Source organism: Mustela nivalis (assembly GCF_964662115.1).
Source record: "Mustela nivalis genome assembly, chromosome: 3".
Lineage (NCBI taxonomy): Eukaryota > Metazoa > Chordata > Mammalia > Carnivora > Mustelidae > Mustela > Mustela nivalis.
In genome coordinates this window covers 47,068,654-47,093,818 of record NC_139022.1, presented here as the reverse complement: position 1 = coordinate 47,093,818, position 25,165 = coordinate 47,068,654, and the positions used below count along the sequence as shown (strand labels likewise).

At 37.3% G+C, this 25,165-nt stretch overlaps 1 long non-coding RNA gene across 1 annotated transcript in view; it reads right to left on the bottom strand.

Annotated features, from left to right (window-relative positions):
* The window catches only part of LOC309861268, a 102,370-nt gene that overhangs the window by 4,994 nt on the left and 72,211 nt on the right, over positions 1-25,165 (bottom strand). Inside the window, exon 2 of the long non-coding RNA XR_014309833.1 lies at positions 1,064-1,163. This is a non-coding gene — a long non-coding RNA (uncharacterized lncRNA). The remainder of the gene's footprint in view (positions 1-1,063; positions 1,164-25,165) is intronic.

Here is a 25,165-nt window from a genome sequence, read left to right as displayed (position 1 = left end):
TCTAGTAACTGCTACATATTACTTAAAATATTGAGAAAGAGTGATTCTGATTTTTCTTCTGTTTTCCAACCTGATTTTGTATCTTGGTCTTTTTCTTTTCTTCCTTTTTTTTTTTTTAAAGATTATATTTATTTATTTGACAGAGAAAGAGAGAGAGAGAGAAAGAGAGAGCACAGCAGGGGGTGTGGCAGAGGGAGAACAGGCTCTCCGCTGAGCAAGGAACCAATGCCCAGACTCCACTCCAGGACCTTGGGATCCTAACCCAAAGGCAGACACTGAGCCACCCACATGTCTCTCTTGGTCTTTTTCATTCACAGTCAACACTCTGATCCACCATTGAGCCATATTAGGATCCTAGACTTTTCTGGGAACATTTACTATGGGTTTTTTTGTTGTTGATTTTGTTTTCTTTTTTAAGTACATAAAGATTTGTAGTTGGAAGTTCTTTGTTCTTCCTTGTTAAGGAAGCATGTTGAGGCTGCTAAGTGACTGGGGAAGGAAAGTACACTTGTATTCATTGTGTGCCTATATTTCTTTGCCTAGATGAATTGAGCCTATTGGTATCATGAAAAAGTTTATTGTTGGCATCTTTGCCATCTGCGTGCTTTTCACACTCGTGCTGATTGCTTTTCTCAGCTTCAGAATTCAGTCTTCATTTCACATTGGCAATGCAAAGATGTGAGTCACTGTGGCTTAACAATGTGAACTGAGCCCCTCAAATAGGACCTTTGGGTACTCTCTGCTTGGGCAGGGACTCTCCTTGCCACAATGGACATGCAGCCTATGCCCTGTGTGAAGTTAAGAAAACAGTTTAAAAAACAGAGAGGTTATATTTAGTATTTTGTTTGTCCTTTAATATGGGTTGTGACTTTGTAAGAAGAATATTCTTGGACTTGTGGTCTGTGAGTCAGGGCAGTTTTGCCTTGGAATTTGAAATGGAATTTCAATGGAAAAAATCCATTGAGCTTAATACCAAGTGTTTAATTCAGCACAATGATTAAGCCCTCAATTTGTCCTAGGCACAATGTGGGCACAGACATGAATCTTTCTTTATTCAGCTGACCAGATGAACTCTTGCCTGAGTAGAGACTTCTCTAGCTGTTCCTTCTCATTCATGGTTGTCTTGAGGACAGTGAGGTGGTCCACAGGAGCTGTTTAGAGGTCTGGAGGCCAAATAAAAAGATGTATAAGTCAGACTACAGATAGTTAACTTTGGCTCTCTTTTCAAAATGTTTTCCACTATTTCTGGTGCAGGGCAACAATTGTCCAAGTTCTTTCATCTGAAAGTTCTAGTGCTCCACATTTATGGTATGCATGGGAGTCCAGACTATCCCTGAAATTAAACTACATCAATGTTACTTGCAGTTAAAATTATTTTACACATAACTAGTCCTTTCTTCCTCAGATCCTATCATTTTGCATGCGGACAATTTCTGTGGGAAACATGTGCAATATTCAAAATCATCTTTTGGCCTTCATAAATCCTACATGTACATTTCTGATGGGCAAGTGTCACTTCTCCAGAATTTGCAAGCATCAAAAATGCTTAACATTTTCTCCCGAAATGCACCTTTGAATATACTTTGGCTTATATTCTGAAAACATGATAAGATATGATATATGCTCTTTATTCAACTGACATTGGTGGGAAGAAGTCCAACAAATGCATTATTCTTTATTTCTTTTTTTTTTACAATGTACAAGTCAGAGCCTTGCTGGAGCTTTTTTCCTCCAACTTTGATTGATTCATCTAATTTTCACTTTGGTTTAGTGATTACTTAATCAGTCCAGCAACCATGGCCCTATACCATGTACTCTTTTCATCTTAGCCAGGCAGTGTCAAAAATGTGCCCATTTTTGTGTGCATCCCCTAGGCCTCATAGATTTTTATCTCTTCAACTTTTTTTTTATAGTCATATAAGGTATTATTAGCCCCAGGGATACAGGTCTGCGAATCGCCAGGTTTACACACTTCAAAGCACTCACAATAGCACATACCCTCCCCAATGTTCACAACCCCACCACCCTCTACCTTACCCCTCTCCCCCCACCCAGCAACCCTCAGTTTTGTGAGATTAAGAGTTTCTTATGGTTTTCAACTTTTTTTTTTTAATCATAAGTTACAATTATTCTTCTTTTGCTAAAATTGTCTCAAACTTCACCAGTGGGAGTCCCTCTTTTTTGAAAAAAGATTTATTTATTAATTTGAGAGAGAGAGTGCACATGAGTGAATGGGTTGGGGGGGGAGGCAGAGGGAGAGAATATCTGAGCCAATTCCCACTGACCATGGAGCCAGACATGGGGCTTGATCACAGACCCTTGAGATCAGTACCTAAGCCAAAATCAAGAGATGGACACTTAACCAACTAAGCCACTCAGGTAACCCTAGTAGGAGCCCCTTAAGATGGCTCCTGTAGGGGCACCTGGGTGGCTCAGTGGGTTAAAGCCTCTGCTTTCGGCTCAGGTCATGATCCCAGGGACCTGGGATCGAGCCCCACATTGGACTCTCTGCTCAGCAAGGAGCCTGCTTCCCCCTCTCTCTCTGCCTGCCTATCTGCCTACTTGTGATCCCTGTCAAGTAAATAATAAATAAAATCTTAAAAAAAAAAAAGATGGCTCCTGTATTCTTTTAATACACCTTCATTAGAAATCCTTGACAACATATTTGCTTTTTGGCAAAACAGCTTATACTTTACCTCTCCTAACGCTAGAAACAGCAATGTCTCCAAGCAGCCCTGATTCCTGTTAGTAGGAAATATGGAAATCAGGATCTGACTACTAGATATGCTCACGGATATCACTATGTCATTACCTCTCAGCAAATGGAACTAAAAAATACACGTAATTTTAAACCATAGATTCATTTAAAATTTTCCAACTCAAGTATAACATTACAGAACTTTTCCTTAATTTCTTTGATTTTATATTTGTCTTTATTTTCCCTTACACTAAAAATTAGTACATAATTATATATATTTATGTATTATATAATATCTCATTATATATATTTAAACTATGTTTATATCTATTACAATTATGTATTTTCTCTTTATATATAGTTTCAATTACAGTATCGTATTATTCCTAACAGTAAAACTACTGAGTGAAGTTTAAAATTTCTTTGCAATTCTTTTTTGTCATCATCTAAGGATATATAGTAAGAATTATACATACAAAAGTCACTTGCAATAATTCTTCTGTGTAGTTACTAATTTGGTATACAGTTAGATTCATTTATTTCACTCTATTTTTTATTTGGAGGTTTGCTTTTTTATTTAATTTTTGAATACATCAAACATTTATTTAGTTCAAAAATCAAAAAGAAGTCGGATATATCAAAGAAATTTCATATTTATTTCTATCCTACCCAACTCCTCTTCCCTCCATTGAAAATCATTTATTAGTTTCTGATTTATGTTAGCTTTTTAATATTTAGCAAGTATGTATATATTCTTACATCTTTTTTTATACAAAACCTAGCATAGTACATATACCCTGTTGTAAAACTTTCTGTTTTCACTTGCCTAGAGGTCACTTTATATGTGTTATTATGATCTTTTTAATTATTTTATGATAGATGGATAAATAGTCCTTTATAGTGATGCATTATGGTTTATTCAACCAGTTATTCCCAATCTTTTGAGATTAAAAGTAGTGCTACAATTTATAACCTTGTGAATATGTTTGTTGTACCTTTGCACAGATACAGTGTTAGGACAGATTTATTACAGTGGATTGACAAATTCTTCTCCATAATGGTTGTACCATTTGCATTCCTGCTAGTAATGTATAAGAATGTCTGTTTCTCCAGGGTGCCTGCGTGGCTCCATTGATTAAGCATCTGATTCTTTTTTTTTTTTTTTTAAAGATCTTATTTATTTATTTGACAGAGAGAGATCACAAGTAGGCAGAGAGGCAGGCAGAGAGAGAGAGGAGGAAGCAGGCTCCCTGCTGAGCAGAGAGCCCGATGCGGGACTCGATCCCAGGACCCTGAGATCATGACCTGAGCCGAAGGCAGCGGCTTAACCCACTAAGCCACCCAGGCGCCCTAAGCATCTGATTCTTGATTTCAGCTCAGATCATGATCTCTGGGTCATAGGATTAAGACCGGTACTGAACTCTGCACTGAGTATGAGCCTGCTTGGGATTCTCTCTCTACCCCTCCCTGTGGCCATCCCCCACACGTTATCTCTCTAAAAGTAAAACAAAACAAAAAAGAATGTCTGTTTCTCCAAAGTCTTGTCAATAGCATATGTCGTCAACTTCTGAATTTTTGTCTAATGGATGAAAAATGATGTCAGTTTTGAATATGTACTCAAAATAGAGCATCTCTTCCTGTTTAAGAGCACATGCCTTTCTAAACAGGTATTTTGCTAATATTTCCTTCAGATTTCTGTTCAATTTCTGCTCTGTTTTCAAGACCTCTTTATATATGAGGAATATTAGTTCTTTATCTGATAAGAGTTGCAAAAGTTACCTTCCAGCTTGTCATCTGTGTTTGACACTGGATTTTTTAATTGTCTTGATTTTTAGCAGCTTTATTAAAATATTCATGTACTGTATAATTCATTGGTTTTTAGTATTTTCACAGATTTGTATACTCATTACCATAATTTTAGAACATTTTCATTACCCTAAAAAGGTATCCCGCAATGCGGGGCTCCATCCCAGGACCCTGGATCATAACCTGAGCCGAAGGCAGAGGCTTTAACCCACTGAGCCACCCAGGCGTCCCTAGTTGGGCTTTTTTTCTCCCAGTTTTTATGTGGTCAAATTTATCTCCCTTTTTTTTTTTTTTAAAGATTTATTTATTTATTTATTTGACAGAGAGAAATCACAAGTAGATGGAGAGGCAGGCAGAGAGAGAGAGAGGGAAGCAGGCTCCCTGCTGAGCAGAGAGCCCAACGGGCCTCGATCCCAGGACCCTGAGATCATGACCTAAGGCAAAGGCAGCGGCTTAACCCACTGAGCCACCCAGGCGCCCTTATCTCCCTTTTTTATTGCATCCAGATTTTGAGTCATAGTTTAAAAATCTTTCCCTATTCTCAACTTATAAAGAAAACTACCCTTGACTTCTTGAAACCCATTTCAATTTTTACAGTTAGAGCTCTAATTTGTTTGATATTTATCTGGGAAATGACACAAGCTATGGATCTAATTATTTTTTTCCAAATGCCATATAGTTCTCACACCTTCACTGAGAAAAGGCTTTTGTACTAGTTTCATATGGCTGCTGTAACAGTAATGTCAATCTCCTTTTGTTAGATATTTTTATTCTCATTGCATTTCCTATAATTTGTCTTACCTACCTGCTGTGTTATTTATGTGTAGGTAATTATAACTGCTACCATTTCATTGTGAATTATGGCCTCTAGCATCATAAAATGCTCTTCCATATCATTTACTGCTTTTTTTTTTTTTAAGATTTTATTTATTTAAAAGAAAGAGCAAGAGAGAGGGCAGAGGGAGAAGCAGGCTCCTGCTGAACAAGGAGCCTACCATGGAGCTTGATCCCAGGACCTGGAGATCATGACCTGAACCAAAGGCAGTTGTTTAACCAACAGAGTCACCCACATGCCCCTCATTTACTGTTTTTTCAGTTATTCTACCATGTCACATATCAAAAACACAAACTTTTTTTTTTCTTTGCTTTAGCCTTATATACCTTTCCCTATTTTCAGTCTTTCAGAATTAATTTGTTTTAGGTATATGTCTTTGTTTTGTTTTATAAGACATTGAAATCCTTTATTTTAGTAGATGAGTTAAGCCCACTTAACATTTATGAATAAAGACGAATTTTATCTCAGGAGTGTAATGGATCTTATGTGAATGTGTCTTTCCATATATAATCTGTTCTCTTTGCTCTTTTAAAAACTTAAGGAAAATGTTTAATATTTATAAAAATTCGGGTTTTTTGTTTATGGCAGCCTCTATACAAATACCTTAGATAATGTCTAGTCCCTTTTTTTCTTATAAACTTCTATTCACAAAAATGTTACAGTCTATGCCTTGACTGCCATCAGTTCCTTCTACAGCAATCAATGAGATTTTTCTACTTCCTTTCTTTCCCCTTTTTCCTCATATTTTAGTTTTATTATTTTTATTTTTCAAAACATATAACATTTTTATGCTATTCTTCCACTCTTCTCATCTTGTTCTAATCTTAAATCTTCAATTAAATATTTTCAAGTGCACCACTAGTCCTTTTGCTGAAGTTTCTCTAATTATCTCGTAGTTAAACTCATTCCCTATGGATTCTTTAAGAAGTTTTAAAGTTCTGTATTTTTCTAGTTAACTATTTTTGCACAATAAATTTTCCCAAACTTCATGATGGAAAAACATCATGTTAGGGGCACCTGGGTGGCTCAGTTGATTAAGTGTCTGCCTTTGGCTCAGGTCATGATCCCAGGACTCTGGGATCAGCCCCACTTTGGGATCCCTGCTTGGCAGGGAGCCTGCTTCTCCCTCTGCCCCTTTCTCCCATGCATGCTCATGCTCTCTGTCTCACCAAAATAAATAAATTAGATCTTAAAAAAAAAACAAAAGAAGAGGGAGACAGGGCAAATAAATAAATAAATAAATAAAATTACATTATTATAGTTCATGACTTTATGAACCAAGGATTCAGATGGAGCTTGGCTGGGATTCTGCTGTTCCATGTAGTATTAACTGATGACACTATGTGGTATTCAGCTGGCATCTGTGCTAGTCTTAATGGTCCAAGATGGTTTCCCCATACAGCTAATGCTTTGGCAGGGATGGCTGAGAGCCTGAGCTCAGTCTCCTTCTTTCCATGTAGTCTCAAGGCTTCTTCATCTCTTCATGTGGTCTTCCCAGTAGGACAGTAGACTGCGTAAGTTGTAACTTTAGGGTTACTTGAAATAGTTTTTCCAGACATAGGAAGTGGAAACTCTCAATATCTTAAAGTCTGAACCTAAAAACTGATTCAGCGTGACTTCCACAATATTCTATTGGTCAAAGTAGTCATTGGAGCCCAGATTCAAGGGGAGGGAACTTAGAACTCAGTGGAAGGAGTGTCAAAACAATTTCTGACCATCTTAAATCAACTATAAATATTTTCTGAACTACTGCACTTAAAAATAATGTTTTATAGCCTTGAAAACAGCTGGATTTAAAATCTTTAGTTCATATTTTCCTTAAGTATCTTGAAATTGTTTCTCTCCTGTCTTTTTTTTAAATTGCTATTGAGAAATTTGATGCCAGTTTTATTTTCTTTTGTAAGTGATCACAGAACCCAAAGGGTATTTATTTTTTTAAGATCAAGGAATCCTACTAATTCATCCTTTGAAGTTGACTTATTTGTCTATACCCAGTATAGACTGGATTCTTTTATATGTACATTCAGGACTTTTTTCTTTCAAAAAACTTCTTGAATTTACTTTTAAATATATAGTTCTATTTGAATATAGTTGTATTCTATCATGCTGTATTTCCTTTCCTAAAATTCAACTATATGTACTTTGGATCTTCTTTTCCTGAATTACTTTTCTTTGTTCCTTTTCTGTCTCCGCCTTAATTTTTAAAAATTTCTTGGTTCTTTTAATTTCTGTTCTCTAAGATCCTTATAGTGTATTGGGTCCTATACATTTTCTCTGGGCACCTTATAACCTAGTCTTCATCATCAAAATGATTTTGTCTTCAAAAAATGATTTTGTCTTTTTAAAAAAAATTTTTTTCCCTGAGTTTATTCAGATCCTATTTCATATTTTCTTACTGCTTGTTCCTTTCTATTCTGAATACTTAATGTCTGATTTGTGGGGTTCATTCACAGCTATGATTACTTTTGTGATTATATTTAGCTCATCACAGGATTTTTGTTTCATTTTTTATTTTTCTTCACTTTGTTTTTTGTTTTCATCTGCAGTAAACTTTTGAGTGTCACCTTTTTTTCACATAACTCTGCATGTAGCCTAAGTTATTTTTCATCATTATTTGAATTGTGTTTTCTAGGCCCAGAAACAATAAGCAGTCCAATAGCAAGTAAGAAGGGATTTTGTGGCTTACTTTGTTTCTTAGTTCAGGATTGCCTTCTTTTGTTGATAAAATATATTTCCCTTAATAAATTTTGCTTTAGAAAATGTTATTTTTAATTTTTATTTTACTTTAAAGGTCCTTTTACGGAGCTACTTCTTTCTGTATCTTTACCACTAAGCTAATAAGAGATACCACCTCCTTCTCAAAAGCAATAGTGCTTTTCCAAGACACCTCTGGTTTAATACATTTTCCAACCCGTTCCTTCCTTCTTTCCTTCCTTCCTTCCTTCTTCTCTCCCTCCCTCTCTCTCTCTTTCTTTCCTTCTTCTCTCCCTCTTTCTTTCCTTCCTCTCTCCCTCCCTCCCTTTCTTTTTTTTTTTTCCAACCCCTTTCTTTTCCCTAATGTTCAGGTCACAGATTTGCTGTTAAGATTTTCCCATGCAAGCAGAACTCTCACCATTTTTGAGATGAACTCCATCCTCCACATGATTCCTTCCACCCGCTCCTCTCCATATGATTTTTGGGTGAACATCCACATGATCATCTTCCACATGATCCTTTCCTAAACACTAAATCTTCTGTGTGATTTGGAAATGATGGTTTTTGTCTTGGATGTTTGTTTCTAATGTAAACTGAGGTTTAGAGCATTCTGTCTCCTATTATGATAGAGATGGGCTACAGGCAATTTTTATTATTCTACCCAATGCTTTTATTATAAAAGATACACAGTAAAAATACAAAATAAATAACCATGATTTTCCCTCTCTCTCTCTCTCTTTCTCTCTCTCATTAACACACACACACACACACACACACACACACACACACAAATATTCTTTTCTGAAAGTTCTTCTCCTTGAAGAATCTGCTGCAGCCAAACTGCTTTCTTTTGTTTGATCTGTCATGTTGGAAATTCTTACCCAATGACTGGTTGTCCTCTGAAGCTTTTAGCCTTCTGTAAGGAAACAACCAATTAACTGCCTTATTTTCAGTGTCCCCTATTCTAGATACTTTCTCTTTTATTCTCTTCAAGGAAGACTTTTGCTGCAGGAGGGAAGCATCAGGTATCTGGCTATGCAGAGCTGGGAGAAAATATAGGGATCTAATTACTTCTTAAGCAGACTCTCACCCAGACTTCCTTAGTTTCTGAATTCCCCTTACTCTCACTTCTAGAGGCACATAGTACTACCTATTTCTAAGGCATCTGGGGATTCTGTGATATAAATCAGGTTGTTTCTCTGCTTTCCTCACAGCTGGCTTAATGTATAGTTTTTTTTTTTCACATCTGTCCTGATATTTAACAATGATCTGCTTTCTGACTTCCAAACTATTGTTGCTGTTTTGTTCCTAAACTGTTCTCTGGTGTCCGTATAGGTATATGTTTTCTTAAATCCCATCACTGTGATTTAGTGGGGATGCAAGAAAAAAAAGAAGATACATGTTTTTTGCAATGTGCACCTTTGCTATTTGTCCTCAGTCTGGAATTTTCCCTCAAGGTATTTTTTCAAATCACATTTACTCTTTTTTTTTTTTTTTAATAAACATATATTTTTATCCCCAGGGGTACAGGTCTGTGAATTGCCAGGTTTACACACTTCACAGCACTCACCATAGCACATACCCTCCCCAATGTCCATAACCGCACCCCCTTCTCCTAACCCGTTCACATTTACTCTTTATCCCACTAGTCAGTATTACCCCATTCATATATAACACCATTCTTACCAAATCCCAACTCTTCATTTACATCTTTATCCAACTTTTTTTTTTGAAAAAGCATTTTCTTATTCATCTACTCCCTCTCTTTTTATCCTACACTCAATACTAGGAGCCTCAGTGCTCCAAACTGTTCTTCAAGGAACTATATTAGAGACTCCTTGTATGTCACATTTCATTTTTCAGAAGAATCACATATAGATGGGCTTTTGGGAAGATGACAGAGAAGGAGGATCTTAGACTCAGCCCATTCCATGAACACACCTAGATGGCAACCACATTAGAGTGTCCAACCCATAAAATAAGCCAAAGACTGGTAGAACAGACTCTCCACAGCTGATTGTAGAGAAGAAAAAAGGGTAGGAGGGGCAGAGATGCAGTTGGGAGCCAAACTCCCAGTGAGACTAACCACAAATGGGAGGGACACCACAAGAATGAAAAAGGAAGAAGACCCCATACCACGCACCCTAGACATGGGGGACAGGCACTGGGAAGATGAGTCCCCATACCTAACATTTGACTTTGAAAAGCAACTGGGATTAACTTTGCAAGTATTTAGAGTCAGTAGGACTTAATTTTCAATACTTTAAAAATCAGCAGGATTAGCTCTGGCAGAGCTTGGAGGGCTATGGGAAACTGAGTCCCCACTCTTAAAGAACAAGTATAACAAACAAACCCTGCTAAGATACAGCATAAAAGTAAAAGTTTGAAAAGCACCTGGAATTTATGTGAAGATTTATTTACTATTTTCAGAATGAGCATTAGAGAGGCAGGGATCAGAACAAAAGAGCTGGTGGAAACAATTTTTCTCTCTCCCCACCCCAAGTTTAGACAGCCAGACATTTGTGGGAACCAGCATGAACACCTTCCACCTACATTGTACACTGGACTCCTGCATTTTTCTGGGGATCCATCCCTGGATCCAACCTGCCCTACCTTGCAGGAGTCCCTCCAAAGTGAATCCTACCATGTCACAATCTGCAAGCAGCCCCAACAGGGATTAACACTACTCCAAAGTGACTCCTGCCCTGGGGAGAAGAGAATATAACCATACACACCAGTTTGACTGCCTCCCCAGCAGACAGACAAGAGGCAGACATCTGTCCTGACTGCTGCCCAGCTGATCAACAAACACCTCTCAAGAAGAACCACAGAGAGAATCCTGTAGCATGGTGCAACCACACCCTTGGGGGTAGGCATGGGGTCCAACTATTGTCATCTCCCAACTACAAGCCCATGACAGTCTCCAACTTGCCCCTCACCAGCAAAGGATCAAACCTTGCCCAAAACAGGCTAAGAGAGCCACTGCAGTCAACTGGGCTGAAGGAAAACACAGCTTAGCCACAATAGGACACACACAATACACATTGTGTTCTGATGAATAGGGCACTCTGACCTACAGGGCACCATAGAATCTCTTCTTCATAAGGCCATTACTCTTAAGATCAGGAGATGTAGCTGACTTTTTTAATACACAGAAACAGAGAGTTAGACAAAATGAGGAGACAAAGGAGTACGTCTCAAATGAAAGAACAGAACAAAACCACAGTAAAAGAGCTAAATGAAATGGAGATAAGCAATATGCCTTATAGAGAATTCAAAAGTAATGCTCTTTTGAATGCTCTGGACTTAAGAGTGGAGGATCTCAGTGAGACCTTCAACAAAGAGATTAAAAAAATATAAAAGAGAACCAATCAGAGATAAAGAACTCAATAATTGAAATTAAAAATACACTAATGGGAATCAATAGTGGTTTTATAGGAGGCAGAAGAAAGGATCAGCAATAAGGAAGACAGAATAATGAAAAGCAACCAAGCTGAACAGCCAAAAGAAAAAATAATAATAAAATTTGAGAATAGGTTAAGAGAACTCAGTGACATCATCAAACATAATAAAAGCATTATAGAAATCCCAGAAGGAGAAGAGAGAGAAAAGGGGGCAGAAAATTTATTTGAAGAAATTACGGCTGAAAATTTCCCTTGTCTGGGGAAGGAAAAAGAAATGCAGATCCAGGAGGCACAAAGAGCCCCACCCAAAAACAAACAAACAAACAAACAACAACAACAAAAAAAAAAAAACAAGAAAATCCACACCAAAACACATAATAATTAAAATGGCAAAGAGTAGTGATAGAGAATTTTAAGGCAGCAAGAGAAAAGAGAGCAATTACATGCAAGGGAAATCCCACAAGGCTATCAGCTGATTTTTTCAGCAGAAACTACAGGCCAGGAGAAAGGGGCATGATACATTCAAAGTGCTGAAGGGAAAAAAAAACCTGCAACCAAGAATACTCTACCTAGGGGCGCCTGGGTGGCTCAGTGGGTTAAAGCCTCTGCCTTCTGCTCGGGTCATCATCCTAGGGTCCTGGGATCTGCTCAGTAGGGAGCCTGCTTCCTCCTCCTCTCTCTCTCTCTCTGCCTGCCTCTTTGCCTACTTGTGATCACCCTCTGTCAAATAAATAAAAATCTTAAAAAAAAAAAAAAAAAAAGAATACTCTTCCTAGTAAGACTATCAGCATAGAAGGACAAATAGTTTCCCCCAAAAAAGTTAAAGGAATTTATCATCTAAGCCAGCCTTACAAGAAATGTTAAAGGGGACTCGTTGAGTGAAAAGAAAAGGCCATAATCAGGAGTAAAAAAATTAGGAATTTTCAGATAAATGCAAACATAATAAAAGCAACAGATTAGGGGCGTCTGGGTGGCTCAGTGGGTTAAGCCACTGCCTTCGGCTCGGGTCATGATCTCAGGATCCTGGGATCGAGTCCCGCGTCGGGCTCTCTGCTCAGCGGGGAGCCTGCTTCCTCCTCTCTCTGCCTGCCTCTCTGCCTACTTGTGATCTCTCTGTCAAATAAATAAATAAAATCTTAAAAAAAAAAAAAAGCAACAGATTAATCACTTATAAAACCAGTGCAGAGGTTAAAGCACAAGAGCACTAAAATCAACTATACCTATAAAAATCAGTCAAGGGATTCACAAAAAAAAAAAGATGAAACCATCAACAAAACGAAAAGACAACCTACTGAATGGGAGAAAATATTTGCAAATGATATATCCAAAAGGGCTTAATATCGAAAATATATAAGAGCATATGCAACTCAATACCAAAAACACAAACAATTCAATTAAAAAATGGGCAGAGGACCTAAATAGACATTTTTCCAAAGAAGATATACAGATGGCCAACAGACAAATAAAAAGATGTTCAACATCACTCATCATCAGGGAAATGCAAATTAAAACCACAATGAGGTATCACCTCACACCAGTTAGAATGGCTAGTATCAAAATGACAATAACAAGTGTTGGCAAGGATGTGGAGAAAAGGAGCCTCCTGCACTACTGGTTGGAAAGTAAACTGGTGTAACCAGTGTGGAAAACAGTATGTAGTTTCCTCAAAAAATTAAAAATAGAAATACCACATGATCCAGTAATTCCATTACTGAGTATTTACCCAAAGAAAATGAAAACACTAATTAGAAAAGATATGTGCACACCTATGTTTATTACATTATTTACACTAGCCAACATATGGAAACCTAAATATCCCCCAATAGATGAATGGATTAAAAAAGTGGAGTATGTAAACACATACACACATGCATACAGCTATTTACAAAACGTATTATTCAACTTCTATTTTTAAATACATCAAACATCTCTAAATATCTAGAAAGACTGGATATTGCACATAAAATCTTATTTGTCCACTATGTACACAGCACTGTTCGATAAAATTGCATGCATGTAAAAATGGTTATAATCAAGTTAGATCTTCTAAATATAACCGTTTTGGTTTTGCAACATTCCCTTCTCAGTTCCCTCTCTTTTCCACTACACCAGTAGACAAGAAGCATGGGTGTGTGTAATGCTTAGAGGTGATTCAACAAATGATATCCAACGGCCACGTACAAAAGACAACCTTACCTATGAATTTCAAGACAAAGGGTACAAAATGTGCTAATTTTACTACTTTGTCATACACTGGCAACCTCTTTGATATCTAGAGACTAGATGTTTCAACATTAGGATTCATTTTTCATTAAACTATAATCACAGCAAAAAAATGCACATAACATACAGAAAAATAGTTTTGTTGGAAATGTCAAAGAATGAACACATTAGCATATTAACTTTTACAATTCTTTCTTTCTCACTTCCTTCAAACCACTGAACAAGTAAGTATAGATAGTAGTACACTATTCACAGAGGTAATTTAACAATTCCATTCCCAAGAGACAATATTGCCTACGAATTTTAGCAAAAAGATATTTACAAAGTGCTATTTTACTAGCTCCTCTACTTTTTAACATATATCAGGTATTTCCATTAGATGTTTCAAATAAGGACTTAATCTGTTCATGATACACACAGCAATCACTGAATTAAACTGCAAACATGTAACAATTACAATTCAAAGGTGTCTTTAAAATATAAACATTCTGGCCTAAAATCTTCCTTTCTCTCCCTCTTTCGCTGGACCCATAATGTTCCATATGGAACCTGGGACCAAGTGGACCATAATGTTCAAATTTCCAGAAGACAAGCTTTCCTAAGAATTTTAGCACAAAATGTAGAAAATATGTTAATTTACTAACTCTACTTTTGTCATATCCTGGCAACCTTCTTAACATCTAGAAAGACTGGATGTTGTAAATGATGACCCAATTGTCTGTGTATATCCTTATATCCTGAAGAGTTAAAAAAAATTCATGAACATAAGGAACAATGGTTGATTTCACCTCACCATAAAACACTGGCACAGAATTCTCTGCATTTCCTTCTCCTCCCTCCCTTAAACAGTGCACAGATACAATATGTACTGCTTGAAGAGATGGTTCTTCTAAACCCTTCCCCCCAAAACAATATTTCATATGAATTTTAACAAAAATATATTTACAATATGGGAAATTTTATTATCTCTATTTTCAACATCTATCAGACAACTTTCAGAATATCTAGAAAGATAATATATTCAGTAAAGCACTCAGCACTGTCAACCATCTCTACAGTAATGAGGAAAATACACACACAAAACAATGGTATTATATGAAGATGTCTTCCAAATATGACCAGTCTGGCATAGAACATTTTTCTTTTCTTTTTTATAATGTAAACATCTAACATCTGCTTGTCATTCCACTCCTGATATTTCTAGTCCAGTCCTATAATGCAACCTGCTTGTGGCTGACATCAGCAATTATCAGTGATGCTGGGACCACTGTCTGATTTTTTGCTTAGTTTTCCTTCCCAATTCTTGGCCTGTATTTGGTGTTAGTGGCCCTTCCACAAGGCTTCACTCATTCAGCCTCAGGCTAAATCCCAGCTTTGGAAATAACATCCCAATAGAAATCTTTACAGACTATAAATTTCCCTGAGTCTCAGAAAATATACTTGTATAGTTTGCTTTTTTACAAGTTGAGGCTGAACTGTAGTATAAATATAGCATTTGGTTAGTCCTTGAAGGCGACCTTAATTGGATTTGATTTGAAGATTCATATTATAAAACTCACTCAACTAGACCTTTCATTCTCTGAAATTCTTAACCAGAGGAGGATGCTAGGAAATCAGAAGTGTAAATGTGATTACATTTTTTATTTTAACAGCAAAAAAATTGAAAAGCAATCAAAGAATTGGAAATTTCTTCATCACATGTAAACTTTTCTCTTAAAAATCTGCTGTACATGGCTAAGTTCACCAGAGTGTTATTTAAAAGAGAAAAGTGGGCTAACATTAATTTTCTATCATTTATAATAAAAATTTTGCATATTATGACTTTGTGAGTCCAAACAAGCTCATCTTTTTTTTTTTCTTTAAAAGCTCTTAAACACTCTTTTTAGTGTTCTAAAATCACACTAAACAAAAAATTTTGTCCCTCCCCCCATTTTGAGAGTTGTTTACTAAGCAAATCATAGGATGTCTTATCATACATTCAAAGAATATCTAGCCAAGGAGCTTATTTTGTATAGACATAGGTGACACAGTATTTTACAAATATCAACCTACCTAGGAAACACAAATATGTTTTGCTCAATAGAGTGATACAATTATGACTATGGATCTAATAGCAGAAAGAGGCTTAAATTTACATATATTACTCTTCAGGAATTGCATAAAATGCAATCAGAGAAATGTGTTTAGAGTATTTACTTTTCTTTGTAGTTACATTTTTAAAATACATACTTGCCAAAAAACATTTCTGCAAAAATTTGACCATTTTTTTTTTTTTTAAAGATTTTATTTATTTATTTGACAGAGAGAGATCACAAGTAGGCAGAGAGGCAGAGAGAGAGAGGAGGAGGAAGCAGGCTTCCTGCTAAGCAGAGAGCCCGATGCGGGACTCGATCCCAGGACCCTGAGATCATGACCTGAGCCGAAGGCAGCGGCTTAACCCACTGAGCCACCCAGGCGCCCAAATTTGACCATTTTAATTATTAAATATCTATCAGAAGACTGTTTCTTTATCTGCTATGTGCAGGAACAAAAAGAACCCTGAGTCAGATAAACTGAGGCTTTGGAGCTAACAAAAAGAAAGGTGTATTTACCCACTGATCAATTATCTAATGCTATCTATGCCTCACGAAAATAGAGAAAGGGTTCAGCTCTAGAAATGGTGACCTCTTTCACTAACCAGTCAGCAAAACCAAAGCAGGATTCTTAATTGCATGTAATTCTATATAGCTGACAAATACATACACATTCAGGATCCAGATGCATTCTGGGTTAGGTTTTTGGGGTTAATGTCTATTGTTGTCCCTTCTCTCCACATGATGGTACTCCATTAAGTGGGACATGTCATGTTGGTTCCCATACAGGGGGCTCACAAGACTTAAAGATGGACTAATGACTGCTTCCGTTATGCCAGAAAACTAACTCTTGTAAGTGGAAAGGAATGTTCAGGTCTGAGTAGGCCTATACTCTCTAAAACTATTTTATTTGGTAGATCCATTGATACCATAAATCTGTATTAGTTTAGAGTAATCAGAAATCAGAAATATGTGTCTTACTTTGACCATCAAACATTTCTGGATATATGTTTTGGAGACGAACTGCATAAAAAAAAAAAATGAAAGGCCTTTCTGGTGGGGGTCTTGCTCCATTTTGGTTAGTCCTAAAGGTATTTGGCAAATACTGCTAATTATCCCTCATTCATTCTCCATAAGTTCCATTAATTAAAAAATGCCCTAAGGGTTAGGTTGGCACATCACTAACCAGCTAGATACTACTCTTCTCAGCTACCATACAACTATGTGAGGCCAAATGGGATTCAGGTCATTGGGATGGGACTATAACTGATGTGTGAACTTCTTATTTTGTCCATAAAGAAACTCTGGGCTCCCTCTTTCCTCTTTCCAGACATCAGGAGAAATGGCAACAACTAGAAGAGCTGCATTGGACCTAGACACGGAGCTGCACATTAAGGATTGTTGCGCCAACCCAGCAACAGAACACACAGAGCAGATGTTTGCTTCTGGATTGGTACATAAAAAGGAAAGAAATTTTCCTCTAAATTAAGCCACTGTATTTTGGGATCGCTTTGTTATCGCTTTGTTATTAATTTTGTTATCACACAGTTAATCCTATGTCCTCTCTGATGGAACAATTCAGAAAACTTCAACTACAGTAATAACCAGCCTCAACATCATCATCATTTTCATGGTCATGATAACGAACCATGTGTTATCAACTGATGTATCCACTAATAAACTGCTCACGTCAAGATTACTTTATTAAAAAATCCACAATAACAACATACAGGATAATACATGCAATAGAACCCATGGGGTAGGTTATAACGACAACAGCAAATGTGCATCCTGAACAGCCCATTTTGCTGAGTACTGTGCATGTGCAGACTTCACAGCTCTTCACTAAAGACTGGAGTATCAGAGAGGAGGGGACATGCCCAAAGATCTTTTGAGAAAGGCCAGAATGTAAATGGGAAATGAAAACAGGGAGATGTGGCTTAAGTGTGGAACCACAAGTTCTCTCTCTCTTAGACACACATTTGCTGCAAGGAACTGGTATAAAATAAATCTTTAAACTAACATTGACAGTTTCAGTAAAACTTGAGGGCAAATATGCTACCCACTGAGGGCAAAAAGGCACAGGAATAACATGAATCATCCAATTTGTGCCTTTAGGTAAAATCCATCACTGTTCTGACTGCTGTGGATCAGGCCTGTGTTCTGCCACTCCTCAGATTCAGAGCAGCTGCAGGCTGACAGGAATTCCTGGCAGTGAAGCTGTCTTTAAATTTCTCTGTGTTATTAGAATTCCATTTCCAAGGATTTTTAATGCAGCAATGGAATATATTAGAATACTTGTATATGCACTAGTTCGGCTTAGTTACACACAAAAGAGTTTATTCTGGATTCAGGGCAATGTCTCTGGGTCTTAGAAGTTTCATAGATGTGTGTATTCCTTTGTACCATCTGGAAAAGAGGCCAATGTGAGAATTTCTCCTTGGAAGAGAAAACAGCCTAAAGCATCTGAGAGCTTCCTTCCACAAATTTTGCCCTCCCCTGAGAAGCTCCAAATCTCCTCTCCAAATCTATGAATATGTATAGAGGATCTTGCCTTTTATGCCTGAATACATGGGGCATGTGCTGCTAAAAATCCCTAAAAAAACAGACTTAATTAATACAGGAATGTGTCTGAAAACACTCATATAGGGACAAATCAAATGACTCTAACTTTATAAAGCACAGCAAACTGAATGCCTCCTCCCCACAGATATTGAAAATATAAGTTATTCATTTTAAATGCTTACATTTACAATTCACAGTAGTGAAATTATCATATTCTAGCAAGGTCACTGAAATTAGCATTTCTCTAACCTCTCTATTGTGTCTCATCAATCATTCAATATATTAAGTCACTCTTGAGGGCCAGGCACTGTGACAGGTCCAGATTGCCCTGTGACAGGAATGCCTTCCCATTTACATCATAAGACCAGTTCTTACTGTGTGTTAGGAGTTGATTTAGACCTAGGGGTGCCTGGGTGACTCAGTTGACTAAGCGTCTGGCTTCAGTTCAGGTCATGATCCCAGTGTCCTGGGATCAAGTCTTGTATTAGGCTCCTTGCTCATCAGTGAGTTTGCTTCTCCTCTGCCTGCTGCCCACCCCCACCTCCCACTCCCCGCCCAAGACTTGTGTGTGCTCTCTCTTTCTCTCTAACAAATAAATAAATAAATAAATAAAATCTTAAAAAAAAAAAAAAAGGAGTTGGTTTGATCTAAAGAATAATGACAGTCTGTCCTTGCTTTTATGAAACTTAGAAGATGGCTAAGGAGCAAAACAAAAATATGACAAGTAGCCTTTTTTCAGAGACTTCAAAGGCCAAACTAATTAGCTGCTAAATAGAATGAGTGGTATAAAAAATTAGTCAAATTCTTAACAAGGCACCCAGCCAGGGGCCAAGGAGGACTTTCCAGTTATAGTCTCACCTAATCTTCTCCACAACCTCTGAAGTATTAACCCCATTTGGGAAAACTGAAATTAGAGAGATAAAAGCAATTTGATTAAATTCATGCAATGAGTAAGTGAGGGATCTGGAACTGGAATCCAGACCTGAATCCTACAATGACTTGAATTCAGTGGGCCAGTTAGACCCTTCAGGAAAAGTGACCTGACCTCTGCAGAGTCTTAGAGGAAGGTACATTTGACCAAAAAAGAACAAGGGCCTTCACAGTTAGTGTCTGAGGTAACAAAGAACTGGCAGGCAGGAGCTTGAGGCTCACCTGCCTACCCAGGAAATGCCTCAAATGCTAGGAGAGGTTACTTCTTCCTTTTGTTACAGCATACAGTGAGCTAAGCAGTTGTCTCTACTATACTCACTTTCCATGTTAACATTTACTTTCTGTTGCCCTGGTGGTCTAACCATGTGAGTTCGTTTTGGGGACAGAAAAAAAACTGCATTCTATAATTCAAATTAAAAGTCCTGTTTCTTTCTGTAAAAGGGCATCTGGATATTAGCATTTCCAATTGTGCCTAGGAGTCAAGAAGTAGATAAACACATAGAGAAGTTGACTTTTCATTATGTCCTTGAGCAGATCATTGCCATGAAAACTTTAGTCCAATTACGGTTTATGCTGCAGACCTAAGGTTCCAATAAAGCTACTAAATTTGTAAAGAAGATTCTGTTTTAAACCTGCTGGAAATTTCAAGCTGGTATCTCCTAGGGTTTCCAAGATACAGTTGTCTCCAAATTGGCCCTTTGTGTTGTGCCCTAGGGCAGCACAGCAGTGCTGCAATTGTGTCTAATTAACCTCCTGCTAAACACAAAATGTCAGAAAGGCAAATCACCAAACTAGAGCAAGACGCTGGGTTGTTGTTATTTTCAACAAGGGTAGAACTAGATGTTTTAGGTTTTAGGGCAACTACTCAGAAATCTGGTAGGATATTCGCACATTAGTATTAGGGCATTTGCATGTCAAAGATGAGATCTGAATAGGTCTTAACTTTGATGAGGTTACATTTTAAAACCAGTAGCTGAGAAAGATGAAGATTATTATAGGTGAATATTAATTTAAAGGAAAATACTTTTTAACCAAGTTTGGTTCCATGCAAAATTCTATTCTTTGTGTAACTCAAGGTGACTATCATATATCACAGCGGGATTTTTTCTTTATTTAATAATATAGATTATCGGAGGGGGAAGTAAAAGACTTGCATTATAATTCAGCTAGTATAGGACAAACTACTCTACAGCAACAACTCCTAAATCACAGAGGTTTTAAATACCAAAGCTTTCTTTCTTTTTTTTTTTTTTTTAAGATTTTATTTTCCCTACATCCAACATGAGGCACGAACTCACAATCCTGAGATCAAGAGTCACATGCTCCACCGAACAGGCCGGACAGACCCTCTCAAAGTTTTATTTTTCAGTAACACTACATTTTCACTGGGTCAGCTGGGACCTAGTTCGCAGGAGGTTACATCTCTGTACTGCTGCAACTGACAATTAGTTTTCTATTGTTGTGTATCAAATTACCACAAACTTAGCAGCTTAAAACAATACACACCATCATCTTAAAGGTCATCTTAGAGTCTGTCCACCACCCAGCAAGACAAAAAAAAAAAAAAAAAAAAAAAGAGTAGTGAACATGAGAGGCCATGGACTGGCTCTTAAAGATATATCACCTCCGCTTAGTTTTCATAGGCCATGTCAAGTCAAATAGCTATATCTGTCTTGGAAGATGGGGGCACGCAATACTACGATATGCTTAGAAAGAGGAGAAACAGGGGGTATCTCAGAGGAGAAACAGGCTCAGTTCATTGAATATCTGACTCTTGATCTCAGCCCAGGTCTTGATCTCAGGATCGTGAGTTCAGCCTCCATATTGGGCTACATGCTGGGCATGGAGCCTACTTGGAAAAAAAGGAAGAAAGTAAAAGTAAGAAGAAACAGAACATTTGCCAATAGTCCCAGTGACAACCACATTTTGTCTATGAAATAAAATCACTTTGGTCTCTGTAGAGGAATTCATCAGTTACAAATAATCCATAAAATAACAGGTTAAAAATTAATCAGGGGCATCTGTGTGGCTCAGTGGGTTAAAGCCTCTGCCTTCAGCTCAGGTCATGGTCTCAGGGTCCTGGGATCAAGCCCCGCATCAGGCTCTCTGCTCAGCAGGGAGCCTGCTTCCTCCTCTCTCTCTCTGCCTGCCTCTCTGACTACTTGTGATCTGTTTGTCAAATAAATAAATAAAAATCTTTAAAAAAAAATTAATCAAGGGGGCGCCTGCGTGGCTCATTCAGTTAAGTATCTGTTTTCAGTTCAGGTCATGATCTCAGGATCCTGGGATCCAGCCCCACACTGGTCTCCCCACTCAGCAGAGAATCTGCTTCTCCCTCTTCTGTTCCTGCCCTCAAATAAATAAATCTTTAAAAAAAAAATTAACTGGGCACTTGGGTAGGTCAGTTGGTTAAATATCTGCCTTTGGCTCAGGTTCTGGGGATCAAGTACCACATGGGGCTCCCTGCTCAGCCATAAACCTGCTTCTCCCCCTGCACCACCCACTGCTTGTGCTCTCTCTCTCTCTTTCTCTAATAAATAAAATCTTTTAAAGAAAATTAACAAGAAAATTATACTTTTACACACCATTGTCTTAATTTGGGTTCCCCTAAAAGCAGACCCTGAGATGAGAAATTGAGTATAAGTATTTATTTTAGAAGTGATCACAGGGAGTGAGGATGTGAGAGAGGAAGGGAATAAAGCTAAAAAAGGGTGTGTGTGTGTGTGTGCGCACGTGCTATAATAGTTGCTATTGTGGGCAACTGAGCTCCAACCTTCTGGGAATCAATCTACCTTTCTTTCTTTCTCTTTCTCTTTTTTTCTTTCTTTCAAGATTTTATTTATTTGACACAGAGACAGAGAGAGAAGAGAAAGAGAAAGCATGAACAAGCAGGGGGAGTGGCAGAGGGAGAGGGAGAAGCAGGCTCTCTACTGAGCAGAGAGCCCAGTGTGGGAGCTTGATCTTGGGACCCTGGGATCATAACCTGTGCAGAAGGCAGACGCTTAACCAACTGAGTCACGCAGAGGTCCCGCTAAGAATATGTCTAAAGAAATAAAATCTGAAGACATTTTTAGGATGCCTGGCTTCTAGCTCCAACATATTATTCAAAGAAGCTAAGACTTTTTGAATCTTATTTTCCTCATCTATAAAATTGAGGAAATTTGCTCCAAAATTTTCTTGGGTCTTGTAAAAATAATTTATTTCTGATACACATAAATCATTACATTATTTAATATGAGATCGATTCTACTCTGGTGCCTGAGTCTTTCTGTCATGTTAGAAAGAAACTGAAGTTCCACCATTACAATGTACTATGCCAGACACCTTTAGGCAGACATACGAGTAAGAATCATAACACCTCTCATCATAAAGGTTATATAGGAGAGACAGACATGTACACCTTTATCCCACTCCCTTCGTCCTCCCCCACCTTAATATCACCCATGTCTGTACTCGGTGTTCAAGAGAAATATCTGCAGCAAAAGATACAATAAAGTGCTATGTAATTCCTCCATTTATCTTTATTGTATCCAGAGAGAAAACATGCTGACATGAAAATCAGTGACAGGTTAACTGTCCCTTTCTCCTCACTAAGGAAATGTTTTAAATGACTTATTAGAAAAAATCAAACTTGGACCTCTTGTACTTCCTTTAAGTTAAAATTAGCATAAAGAACTGAATTACAAACAAACGCAGAGCCGTCAGCAAGTTTGACTAACCCCAGAAAACAGTGTCTCAAGTTAGAGAACTTCTGCATGTTGTGGGCAGTGGATGAAACAAAGGGAAAGCAGCTCTGCTTTGTACTCTATGCTGCCTCTTCTCATGAGATTCTCAGTGTTCCCTGGGGTCATGATTCCAGATGTTGAGGTCTTGAGAGTAGACCGCTGAGCAGAGCTTCTCAAGAGATTGGTACCTCCAAGTAGTGTATGGTTGCCAGATTTAGCAAGTAAAAACAGGATGCCTAGTTAATATGAATTTTGGAGAAAAAATAATTGTTTTTAATGAGAGTATGTCCCAAATATTGCATGAGACTTATTTATACTAAAAAATATTTTGTTGTATCTCTGACATTCAAATATAATAAGGCATCTGAGATTTAATTTGGCAACCCTATCCTACGGAGCCTTTCCAAAATTTTTGGAGGGAAACTTTTTCATCACAATGATGGAAGGAGCAGGGATGCTGGATATTATTCATGTATTAGACAATCTTACATAATAGAGAATTGTCTCATAGCCATATGACTTTTGAATATCCCATTGGACACTCATGAAAACAAAGTAAGCTGGGATAGTTTTAATGTACAATGAATGTTTTTCAACATACAATGGAATCTTAAAAATAAGAATGCAACAAGTATGTAAATCAAAAGATAATTTTACTTTTTGCTTAGTATGTTACCAATAGCCGTTCATAATTCCAGAAAATTGTGTATCACCTTTAGCAACACAGTGGTATTTGAGTCACCAATATGCCACACCTGAATCATTTGTAGCTCTCACCATCATAGAGCTTGTATCTGTGTATGCAAGCATCTGATTCTGATTTTTCATTATTCTTGCAGTATTACTGAGCTCAAGTTCTTACATGTTAAAATATTGTATTATGAATTATTTCCTATTATTTCTCTTTTACATTTAAGTTAGGAAATTATATATTTTGTTCAAAATATTGCAGAGACAGATTATGTTACCTATGAATTTCATCTCACAACACTAAGGAGGCTTAGGTTTGATTGAGTCAATACTCACTGCTTGAGTTACCCCGGATTTTAGATTTGTCTATCTTGCCACATGGGCAAAAAAGAACTTTGAAGGAAGAAAGGTTCTAAAATTTTAATAGAAAAATCAAGATGACATGACTATGCAAACACACTACAACCTCTTCACTTCTCCTTTCCCATCTCTCTAAATCTCTCTAGGAATCACAGATACTCAATCTTGATTCTGCTTTAAAATTTTTTAAATACTAATTTTTTTCAAAGATTTTGGAGAAAAATTACATCATTGTATGTTGATGTATTTCTTTGCATTCATCAAAATTGTGCTATATGAATCCTAGCAGATCTAAATGGAAAAGAAATCAAACCTTGAGGCTATACAAGGTTTATTACTACCAATACTTCTGTCAGCATAAGGAATGATAGTATTGATAAAGGCTTTTTCTGAGTAAATAAAATGTCCTACCAAGTAGAAGACAGACCTTGGTCCTAAAAATATACAAACATAATTATTACAATTCACATCCTATGCTATTAAGCAATTTGTCTGGCATTTAGATTTCTATATGGTTCCTTGAAACACTGTTATTATAATAAATAGTATCTGGATATAATCAATGTTGGGGATGCTATGAGACCATCCTCAGGAGAAGGGGAGAAAATGGGTGCTGGTGACCAAGAGGAAAGACAGCAATAAGCATGGTTGTTCTGGTTATGAATTGCGATGTAATAAAGTCCTCTAAAAACTGGTGACTTAAAACAAGTCAATTTAATTATATCTCATAATTTGCAGTGGTCACGAATTCAGGTAAGACTCAGCTGAGCAATTCTTTTGCTCCACAAGAAATCCACCTGAGTCACTTAGGTATTCAACTGGAGTTGTTCTGGAAGGTTCAGGCTAACTTCCTTCACATGCTCAATGCCTTGACAAGGAGAGTTTGAAACATAAACATAGCTGGACTTCTTGTCCTCTCCATGTGATCTTTTCTGCAGGGAAACTGGGATGCTTCCATGGTGATTTCAAGCTGCAAGAGTGTTTCCTATGAAGAAGTAGCTGATCTTTAAGGGACTTGACCCATAAACTAGTGCAGTGTCATTTCTGCCATATTCTATGTTGCACATAGATGGTGCACAGATTCAGAGGGAAGGAAAACAGAGTTCACTTCTCAATGGGAAGAGGATCAAAGAATCTGTGGCCACTTAACTCCAGATTTGAAT